This window comes from Chiloscyllium punctatum, chromosome 18 (genome assembly GCF_047496795.1).
Source record: "Chiloscyllium punctatum isolate Juve2018m chromosome 18, sChiPun1.3, whole genome shotgun sequence".
Classification (NCBI taxonomy): Eukaryota; Metazoa; Chordata; class Chondrichthyes; order Orectolobiformes; family Hemiscylliidae; genus Chiloscyllium; species Chiloscyllium punctatum.
Genome location: NC_092756.1, coordinates 73729510 through 73739861, shown reverse-complemented (window position 1 = coordinate 73739861; position 10352 = coordinate 73729510). Strand labels below are relative to the sequence as shown.

The following is a 10352-nucleotide window of genomic DNA, read 5'->3' as shown; positions in this document are numbered from 1 at the left end:
GTGTTCAGGCTGGAGACTGTGTTACCTTCTATTGTAAAAGAGGACCAGACGGGCTTCATAACGGGCTGCAGATCCTCCAATAATGTTAGGAGGCTGGTTAATGTAATTCAAGTGTGTCAACAACAGTCAATATAGGGATTGGTGATTTCTCTAGATACAGAGAAGGCACTTGACCGAGTTGAGAGGGCGTACCTTTTCTATACTCTGGAGCGGTTTGTTTTGGGCGAAGTTTTTATAAGATGGGTAAAGGTTCTCCACAATGACTCTCTCACTGCAATCATCACCAACAGGGTGTGATCAAGCAATTTTAACATTTTTTGGGTCAGCCGACAGGTCTGTTCCCTTTCGCCACTGCTTTTTACAGTGAGGATTGAATCATTGGTGGAGGGCATTCATAGGGATCCCAATATATCAGCTCCAGACGTGGGGTCAAATTTACATCAGAGTTTATTGTATGTGGACGATGTCCTAATTCTTTCATCAAATCCAGCAGTTTCAGTCCCTCGCCTGTTCGCATGCATCTGTGTGTTTGGCACCTTTTTGGGGGACAAGATTAATCTTTCAAAATCAGAGGCTATGCCTATGGGTGGTCTTATGAAAGTGTTAAGTCTTGAGGGTGAATATCGATTCCCATTTAAATGGTCACGGGGGGGTTTTGTGTTTTTGAGCATGTTCATTACTCCAGTTCTGAATCGGCTGTTCAAAGCCAATTTTGTTCAATTATTTGACAAAATCAAACAAGACCTTCAAAGATGGAGGTGCTTCTGGTCTCGTGGTTGGGTCGGATAGCGCTTATTAAGATGAATATTCTCCCATGTTTACTATCCCCTATATGGATGCTCCCTCTGACTTTCGATAAGCAAACATTCAGGAGACTGAACGGCTGGTTCAGCCCCTTTATTTGACATCGTCAGTGGCCCCTCATTAAATGAGCTAAACTGTGATTGTCTCACAGACTGTGGGGAGTGGATCTCCCAGACATTAAAAGCTACCAACGAAGCTCACTTTTATCCTACATGAGTGATTGGGCTTGTGGGGACCCTCTTTCAATATGGTTCGATATTGAAACCTCCCAGACGAAGGTGACCCCTTACTCGCTTGCTGTGTTTGGACAAAATGAGGACAGTTAGGGAATATTGCCATAACCCAATAGTTATCGATACTGTTAAAGCATGGAGGGCAATTCGGCAGAGGGAAGGCAATATTGGCAAGACATCTTCTCTTACACCGATAGTGGGTATACCGGGTTTTCAACTGGGGGATGACAGATTCAGGATCCAAACATTGGGCATCTAGGGGTGTGTCTTGCACGGGTGATTTGTTTGAGGGAGACACAATGATGTCCTTCGATCAGTTAGCACAGAAACATGAGCTATCTAATAAGGAGCTCTTTTGTTTTCTCAAGTTAGAGAATTTATTCAAAAAAAGACAACACTTTTGACTGATCCCAACACATCCGACATAGAGAGGAGGGTGCTCAGTGCTAAGAGTACACTTTCTGTCAGCACTTTATGTCATCAATTGGTGGGGGGGGGGGTACACCCTCAGATGAGTCCGATCGACTCTGTTGGGTTTGGGAGAGAGAGCTAGGTGTTGAAGTCTCCTCAGAGGCAAGGTATCAGTATGCAATTGGACCCATGCTTTACAGTTGAAGATTCTCCACAGGTCCCACTTGGCCCCAGACTGTTTGTCAAAATTTAAACCACTGGTATCTTCAACATGTTTCAAGTGCAAAGTCGGTACAGGCACTCTTACCCATTGTCTCTGGTCCTGTGGGAAGCTTCAAACATACTGGAGAGCTGTGGTGGGTGCAATGGAGCGGATTTTGGGTGTAAGGGTGGAGAAGGGCCCGATCTCTCTTCTTCTGGGCCTGCCCAGTGTGCTCCCTGCAGATGAGCAAACGAAAAACATCTCAATATCCTCATATTTTGTGCAAGAAAGAATATCTTGTTAGGTTGGTTATATGAAAACCCCCCTGGGCCTGTTGTGTTGGCGGAAGATTGTTATGGAGCACATCCCCTTGGATTTTCTCACAAGTATGGTACACAACAAAACTGAGGGCGGGTTGGAATTTTTTTTACATTTTACTTGACTTTTATTGAATTGTTTTGATTTGTCTTGTTTTATATTTATTGTAATATTAAAAAAATACATTTTTTCAATAAAAATATATTTTAAAAATTGTGATAGTCATTTAAAAAGGCTCTGTAACACGAGTGAAAATCTTCAAGAAAGCTTACACTTACAGAGTCATAGACTTGTACAGACCCTTCAGTCCAACTCGACCATGCCAACCAGATAGCCTCAATTTATCTAGTCCCAGAAGGCAGCATTTGGCCCATATCCCTCATTTGTTCTTGTCTTTCTGGGACCATTCCTTCAATGATGGCTGTGCAAACATTGAGCTTGTTAGACTTCCATACTGTCCTGTTGGCATTTAACAGAAAAAAGTGCAGGTGAAATAAATTCATTCCACACTCAATAATTTATATTTTAAATTGTATGAGTCGGACCAAGGTAATAGTGACCCTAAAGGTGGAAGATGCATGAAAATATTTGCTTTGCAAGTAATGATGAAGCAGTTATGAAGGGGCTCTGACATCACCACGGTCTGCAAATCATAATCGGCTTAACCAGACTCAAGAACTAAAGAGAAACCAAGAACATCTCACCAATATTACCATGAAGGATGGTCACAGCAAAGGATCAACAGATGGACCGCAAAAACACATTTCATATCTCTCTGTGCTGTAACATTCTGCTGTCTTTCTGCATTGAAAGTGGGCCGAAGAGCCTGTTTCCACACTGTAGGGAATCTACCTCAATCTAATCTAATCTAAAAAATAATATCCAGCTGCTTTATTCTTTCTGCCAAAGTGTATGACCTCACACGTTCCCACATTGTCTTCCATTTGCTGAGTTTTTGGCTACTCCCTTAACCCATCCACCTCCCTCTGTAAACTCTGTGAGTCAGCCTCAGCAGTTGCCTTCCCACAAATGTTTGTCCAATCTGTGGATGTGGCACTCCAAGTTCTCCAGCGATGGCCTAACTACCTCATATCTCCATCATAGCCTCCTTGCAATTGTATTCAATACCTTGACTAAGAAAGGTAAGGACCCAAATGCATAGCCACAGCCCCATCAGTTCCAACCTTGAACACCCAGATTTCAATCATTTCCATTGACATATTGGACCTTATCATAAATACCAAACATGCAGGTAATCTGGGGTTCAGCTGGTAATGTTGACAGAATATAGCTTAGACTGATACCAACACAACCAAAACAGAAGTTGCTTTGTCCATAGATAGGTAGGCCCATCTGTTGGAGCCCCAGTGATCTCATGGGTAAGGCACTAACTTTCGAAACCAGAGATTGTGGGCTGAAGTCTTATATGGGGTTTTGATTTTGTTGAAACCTTCACTGTGCAGCTGATCTCAATCCTGTGTGGTCACGTGTCCATCGCAACAAAATCAGGCATTTTCAATTGATCGTCAGCTGGAGAAATTTGACCTGATAGAAAATTGGCCAAACTAAATTAAACAGCAGCTGTCAGCTCCAGAGAACAGTGCAACTAAGATCAAAGAGTTACAAAAATTCAAGAAGAACCAGTTCCAACCAGACTGAGGGTTGTATGTTGGAGATGTGTCAGCCTGAGACAATCCACTTTATAGCTCCTGGCATGACAACAGTGAAGGGTATTGGTGTGACCCCATTGGATGATGTGAACCCTGCTCATGATTGTATTGGCCAAAGCCACAGAAGATTCTGGAAGATCAGGGAAAAGTAGGGAAGGAACACACACCTGGTTTCCAGTCCCTTCGCGAAGCCTTGACTGGGCCTTGCAGTGGAGCTCTGACCATCTGCTCCAAACTTGTTCAGAGAAGCCCTAGAGTGGGGTGGGAGGAGGCCATTCAGACCATCATGTCCCCACTGACCGTCTGAAGAGCATCCCATCCAGGCCTAACCCCTATCCTCTCACCCTGAACTCCCCAGAGCCAATCCACCGAACCTGCACATCTTTGGGCTGTGGGAGGAAACCAAAGCACCCGGAATACCCCATGGAGAGAATGTGCAAACCCGACACAAACAGACACCCAAGGGAGGAATCAAAGCCAGGTCCCTGACACTGTGAGGCAGCAGTGCTACCCACTGAGTCACCATGCCATCCCCAGGAGAATCTCAGCAGGTTTTCAGCCATTGTGACTGTGCTGTCTCTTTCAGACGATTCACTCCTATATCCTGCATATCCTCAACATTCTCTATTTTTCTGGCACAAGGTCCCACCAACCCATTACAGACCTGGGGACTTTTCCAGGGGAGATGAGAAATCGACTTGACCTCAGACGAAGATCCGCCATGAAGACAAGGGTTAAAAAGTCAGACACCCCAGATGGGACTTGAACCCACAATCCCTGGCTGAGGAGGCCAGTGCCTTATCCATTAGGCCACTGAGGCCACATGTGTGACGTTAAAATGGCAGCTTTTAAGTTTTGTTTTGCAAGAACACACTGACTGTGGCTCAGCCAGCACCGAGTCAGTGCCCTGGACTGAGGGGATTCTAAATCTCCTGGTTACATATGTTTTTCTCTTTACCCCCACACTGCTGCCTAACTGTGGTAGTGCTTATATTTTCCCCAGCACCCATGTTGTGTGTGTGCAGGTGTGAGACACAGTGAAAGACAACAGATGGACAAATCTTTATTCAATTCCCACCACCAGGAAGAAAGGAAACACCCGAGTGGCCAGTGACAAGCATCAAAGGGCAATGCTGTGTGACCAAACAGTGAGGGGGAAGGTACTCTCTGAACAGCTCAAGGATGTTGGTAGACACTGCATGCTCCTTCTCCAGGGACACCCGGGCTCGAACGTAACCATGGAAGAGGGTCAGGCAATCGGCCCTAACAACCAGTTTGGCCAGGCCCAGGAGCAGACCCACGAGGAGATCCTCTGACCAACCCTCCCCCCTCGGCACTGGGTGCCCAACGATGGGGAGTGTGGGGCTGAAGTCCAACCAGAAACGGAGGAGAAGGTTTCCCAGAAAGCTAAAAAGGGAGTGCAAGCGTCCTGTTCCATGGACTCCACAGCACCACAGAACAAGCAGTTGGGCTGGGAGTCCGTGAACCACCACAATCTGCGGACTGCCGCGTGCAATACCCTCCACCCCAGATCCCCGTGAGAAAGGGGGAGGACTCCCATGTAGAGAGCCCTTCACTGGGGATGGTCCCCACCGCCCGGTGGTAAATGGGCACGCCAGGGTGTGTCCGGGAGGTGGATGAGGGTGTGCAGCAGCAGTCTGTACAGGGCCCTCTGTGATACACCCCTGAAAGGGACAAAACTAAAACTCCGGAGACAGCTCAGGTTGTGGGGCACAGGCTCCCGCAGGAAGTACTGGACCCTAGGGCCAATGTGAAATTCCGTCCGGTCAGGAGTGAGTGCAGATGGGATCCCACCGCACACCTGAGCATCCTCCAACTGGGGCACTACGTGGGGTCTGAGCACCGTCGTTTTAAGGTGTCGGATGGTGGTGGCCACGTACCGGACGTCTACCGCTGCCCTGCTCGCTATATCCTGCGGCAGTGTCCAGCCCAGGCCCACACCATCCAGCACGTCCCCGACCCTGGTCACCCTCACAGTCACGGCCCTCCCCTCCGACAGTCACTCGAACCCACGAGTACGGAGGTGCGGATTCCTGAGCAACGTCTCCCTGACGACAGTCGTTACTCCTGCCGGAGGGTAGGCGTGACGCGATTCGACCATGTTCCAGACCGTGAGCAGGTCCTGGTAAAAGACAGGCAGTGTCCTGAGAGTGACCTCCAAACCATCACGGTCCCTGAACAGGAGCTGAGTGTCGTAGTTGAGGTTACGCACCTGGTGGAAAAAATACGTCGCCAGGGCACCCCGCCGAGGGGGAGGCTCAATGTAAAGGTATCGCTGCAAGGTCTGAAGGTGGAACGTCGCTACCTGGGTGTGAACGCACACCAGCGACTGACCGCCCCCCTCAATATGGAGACTCAGGACCTGCGCAGTGACCCAGTGCATCTTTTTGTCCCAGAAGAAGTGAACCAACATTCTCTGGATGTCAGGGACAAAACCAGGAGGAGGGACCAAAGTGACCAGCCGGGACCACAGCATGGCAGGCACCAGCTGGTTTATGACCAACACTCGACTCCTGTGAGACAGCACTCGGAGAAGTCCTGTCCAGAGGCCGAGGCGAGCCGAGACTTTGGCCTCCAGCTCCTGCCAGTTCCCCGGCCAGGATTCCTCAGCCGGGCTGAGGTAGACCCCCAGGTCGAGGAGATGGTCGTACTCCAGCTGAACCCCCGTAACTCCTCCGGCAGAGACTCCACCCGTCACGGACTGACCAGTCGTCTGGAATATTGGGCCCAGTTGATCCTGGTGGAAGAGGCCGCTGAGTACAAGGCCTGGCACTCACACATCCTCCCCAGGTCAGCAGGGTCGGTGAAAGGGAGGAGCACGTGGTCAGCGTAGACCGAGATGACCACCCCTGTGCCCGCACCGCGCAGAACCAGCCCCGACAACCTCCTCCATTAGAGGCACAGGAAAGGCTCCACGCACAGGGAATCCAGCTGGCCGGACAGGGGGCAGCCTTGGCGTACTCCTCTCCCAAAGTGAAGGGGCACTGTCATGGAGCCGTTAACTTTAAAACTAATTGCACCTGCCTCCACTTGGTCCACATCCACACAAGCATTTCCTGTCATGTACCTGTCCAAATGTCTTTCTCATAGAATCCATACAGTGTGGAAACAGGCCATTTGGCCCAACAAGTCCACCCAGACTCACTCCCCTACAGGTCCTCCTGCCAAATGTACCCAACCTTCACATCCCTGAACAGTCTGGGCAATTTTGCATGGCTAATTTACTTGTGGGAGGAAACTGGAGCACCTGGAGGAAACCCACACAGAGACGGGGAGAAAGTGCAAAATCCACACAAACTGTCACCAGAGGCTGAAATTGAACCTTGGTCCCTGGTGCTATGAGACAGCAGTGCTAACCACGGAGCCAACTTGGAAACTCTACACAAATAGTCACCCAAGGGAGGAATCAAAGCCAGGTCCCTGACACTGTGAGGCAGCAGTGTTACCCACTGAGCCACCATGTCATCCCCAGGAGAATCTCAGTAGGTTTTCAGCCATTGTGTCTGTGCTGTCTCTTTCAGACGATTCACCCCCCCATCCTGCAGATCCCCGAAAATCTTGAGCAAGAACATATTGGGCACCACTTCCCATCAGCTGAAAGCAGACAAGGGGGATTTCTCCAAAGTCAATTAGAAATAATGTGGACAGTGAACAAGCCATAAATAACCAGACACCCCAGATGCGACTTGAACCCAAAATCCCTAATCCAGTCGGCCACTGGGGCTACACCCATGTAGTTAAAATGGCAATCTTTAAATACTGAACCCTGCCCTGTCATATTGTTTTTTTCTGAGTTTTCTACTCTTACTGATTGTTTTTTACCCCTTCCATTTCATGCTAAATTGTCGGCTGCTTGATAAATTGACCTTGCCTCCCATTTGGCCCCAGACGGACATTTGAGAAATCACAGCCGGTCAGACAGCGTCCGAGGAGCAGGAGAGTCGACGTTTCGAGCATAGGCCTGAAGAGCTTATACTCGAAACATTGACTCCCCTGCTCCTCGGATGCCACCTGACCAGCTGTACTATTCCAGCACCACACAGTTTGACTCTGATCTCTCACATCTGCAGTGCTCACTTTCTCCCAGTCGAGAAATCAACTCAACTCCAACTTTGCAGACCCACAGTTTGAGGCAAATGGAGCAGAAGGAAAACGGCTCAATGTTATTGTGTGCAGCACTTTCAAGATATTTGCAGTTAGTGGGGAAGGAGGAAGTGGAGATGTTGCAAAAAGCTGCATTGAGGACAAATCAACAGAATTTTAGCGGGCATTCAGCCCATTGGGGCTGTGCTGTCTCTTTCAGACAATTCACCCCAAGATCTCCCAAATCCCGGAATTACCTTGTGCAAGTTTCTATGTCACATCATTTGCTATAACCTCAACGTAGGCACAGCGATTTTTAACAGAGTACTGTTGATGAAAAATTCAGTCAATGTGCATTGAGATGAAGTTGACATGGAATGAAAATCAGCAACAAAGCCCAGGCTTAAAACCCAAGAACCCCAGATGGGACTTGAACAATCAATTACCAGCTTAGGGAAGCCATGGCCTTATCTATGAGGACCCTCGGGCTCCCACCTTGCACTGTCTGTGGAAAGTGTTGACCTCAAACGAGTGCTACAGCTGAGCATGTTCCAAGATCGAGGATTACATGTTGAGGGACACAGTAAAGTATGGAGCAGCTGCTGTCAAGGTGTAACAGTTAAAGAACACTGTCTAAGGCCTTTCTGACCAGTTATGACATCGTCCCTTCATTTCTCAGTCCCTCTTGGTGCCTCAGAATGAAGAGAAATCGTTTCCTGTCTCAGTAGAAAGATCTGCCCGAACTTGCGAGACCCCGCTTTGTGGAAGAGAGCCAGCCCTATATCGGGACAGGAAGGAGATCCCAATGGCCCAACATGGATTGTTCCAGTTAATATCCTTTCTCAAATGGATAGAGCTATAGAGCGAGTAAAATTGTGGGAATTTGGGAAATTCTGACAATCTGTTTTAATATTTAGTTAATAAATCAAGTTGAACCGCAAACCAATTTTGTCCCCCATTGTCTGCATCACCAACAAGAATACTGAAGGAAAGTTGAGTTTAATTACATTGTGTTACTCATGTTTATCTGGTCGATCAGTGGAAATTAAAAGCCATGTCACACAACAGGCAGAGTCAATCTTTAGCTGAGTAGAAATTCCGCAGAGAGAAACAGACTTACTTTGTGATATAATAGGTAATTCCTGTCCCATTGATCTATTAACTACAGGGAACTTTCAGATACGTGGTATCTTTAGAGCAATTAAATATCCTCCCAAGATATATGCTTTCACTCTCAACTGAAGATGTTATAACTTCAATGGCTAAGAGTATTAACCAATAAATCAATGCCAAGCCAGTTGAAGTATTACACTTGACACATCATCATCGCTGTATTTGCAGAATGCAGCATAACCTATTCCGTCTTCTAACCTACTGACAGCCTACTTTTCAGAAGTCTCCTTACACGACTCTGAAAACAAATTAAAAGAAACCAATTAATAGACAATAGACAATAGACAATAGACAATAGATGCAGGAGTAGGCCATTCTGCCCTTCGAGCCTGCACCGCCATTCAATATGATCATGGCTGATCATTCCTAATTAGTATCCTGTTCCAGCCTTATCTCCATAACCCTTGACTCCACTATCTTTAAGAGCTCTATCCAATTCTTTCTTAAAAGAATCCAGAGACTGGGCCTCCACTGCCCTCTGGGGCAGAGCATTCCACACAGCCACCACTCTCTGTGTGAAGTAGTTTCTCCTCATCTCTGTCCTAAATGGTCTACCCCGTATTTTTAAGTTGTGTCCTCTGGTTCGGCACTCCCCCATCAACGGAAATATGTTCCCTCCTGCCAGAGTGTCCAGTCCTTTCATAAGCCTATACGTTTCAATCAGATCCCCTCTCAGTCTTCTAAACTCAAGGGTATACAAGCCCAGTCGCTTCAGTCTTTCCGTGTAAGGCAATTCCTGCCATTCCAGGAATTGACCTCGTGAACCTACGCTGCACTCCCTCAATAGCCAGAATGTCTTTCCTCAAATTTGGAGACCAGAACTGTACACAGTACTCCAGGTGTGGTCTCACCAGGGCCCTGTACAGCTGCAGAAGCACCTCTTTGCTTCTATACTCAATCCCTCTTGTTATGAAGGCCAGCATGCTATTAGCCTTCTTCACGACCTGCTGTACCTGCATGCTTGCCTTCATTGACTGGTGGACAAGAACACCCAGATCTCTCTGAACAGCCCCTTTACCTAATTTGATACCATTGAGGTAGTAATCTGCCTTCCTGTTCTTGCCACCAAAGTGGATAACCAGACATAAAGAATATAAAGGAGGATAGTAAAAGCTTTTTTAGGTATGTCCAAGGCAAAAAAATGGTTAGGACAAAAATTGGGCCCTTGAAGACAGAAGCAGGGGAATATATTACTGGGAACGAAGAAATGGCAGAGGAATTAAATGGGTACTTCAGATCTGTGTTCACTGGGGAAGACACAAGCAATCTCCCTGAGGTAACAGTGGCTGAAGGACCTGAACTTAAGGGAATTTCTATTTGCCAGGATTTGGTGTTGGAGAGACTGTTAGGTCTGAAGGTTGATAAGTCTCCGGGACCTGATGGCCTGCATCCCAGGGTACTGAAGGAGGTGGCTCGGGAAATCGTGGATGCGCTGGT

At 47.6% G+C, this 10352-nt stretch overlaps 1 non-coding gene across 1 annotated transcript; it reads right to left on the bottom strand.

The window, feature by feature from the left end:
• Nucleotides 1-4385: 4385 nt before the first annotated feature.
• Nucleotides 4386-4458, bottom strand: trnar-ccu (transfer RNA arginine (anticodon CCU)). Its single transcript has one exon. It is a non-coding gene; the product is annotated as a tRNA-Arg (tRNA).
• Nucleotides 4459-10352: the final 5894 nt, after the last annotated feature.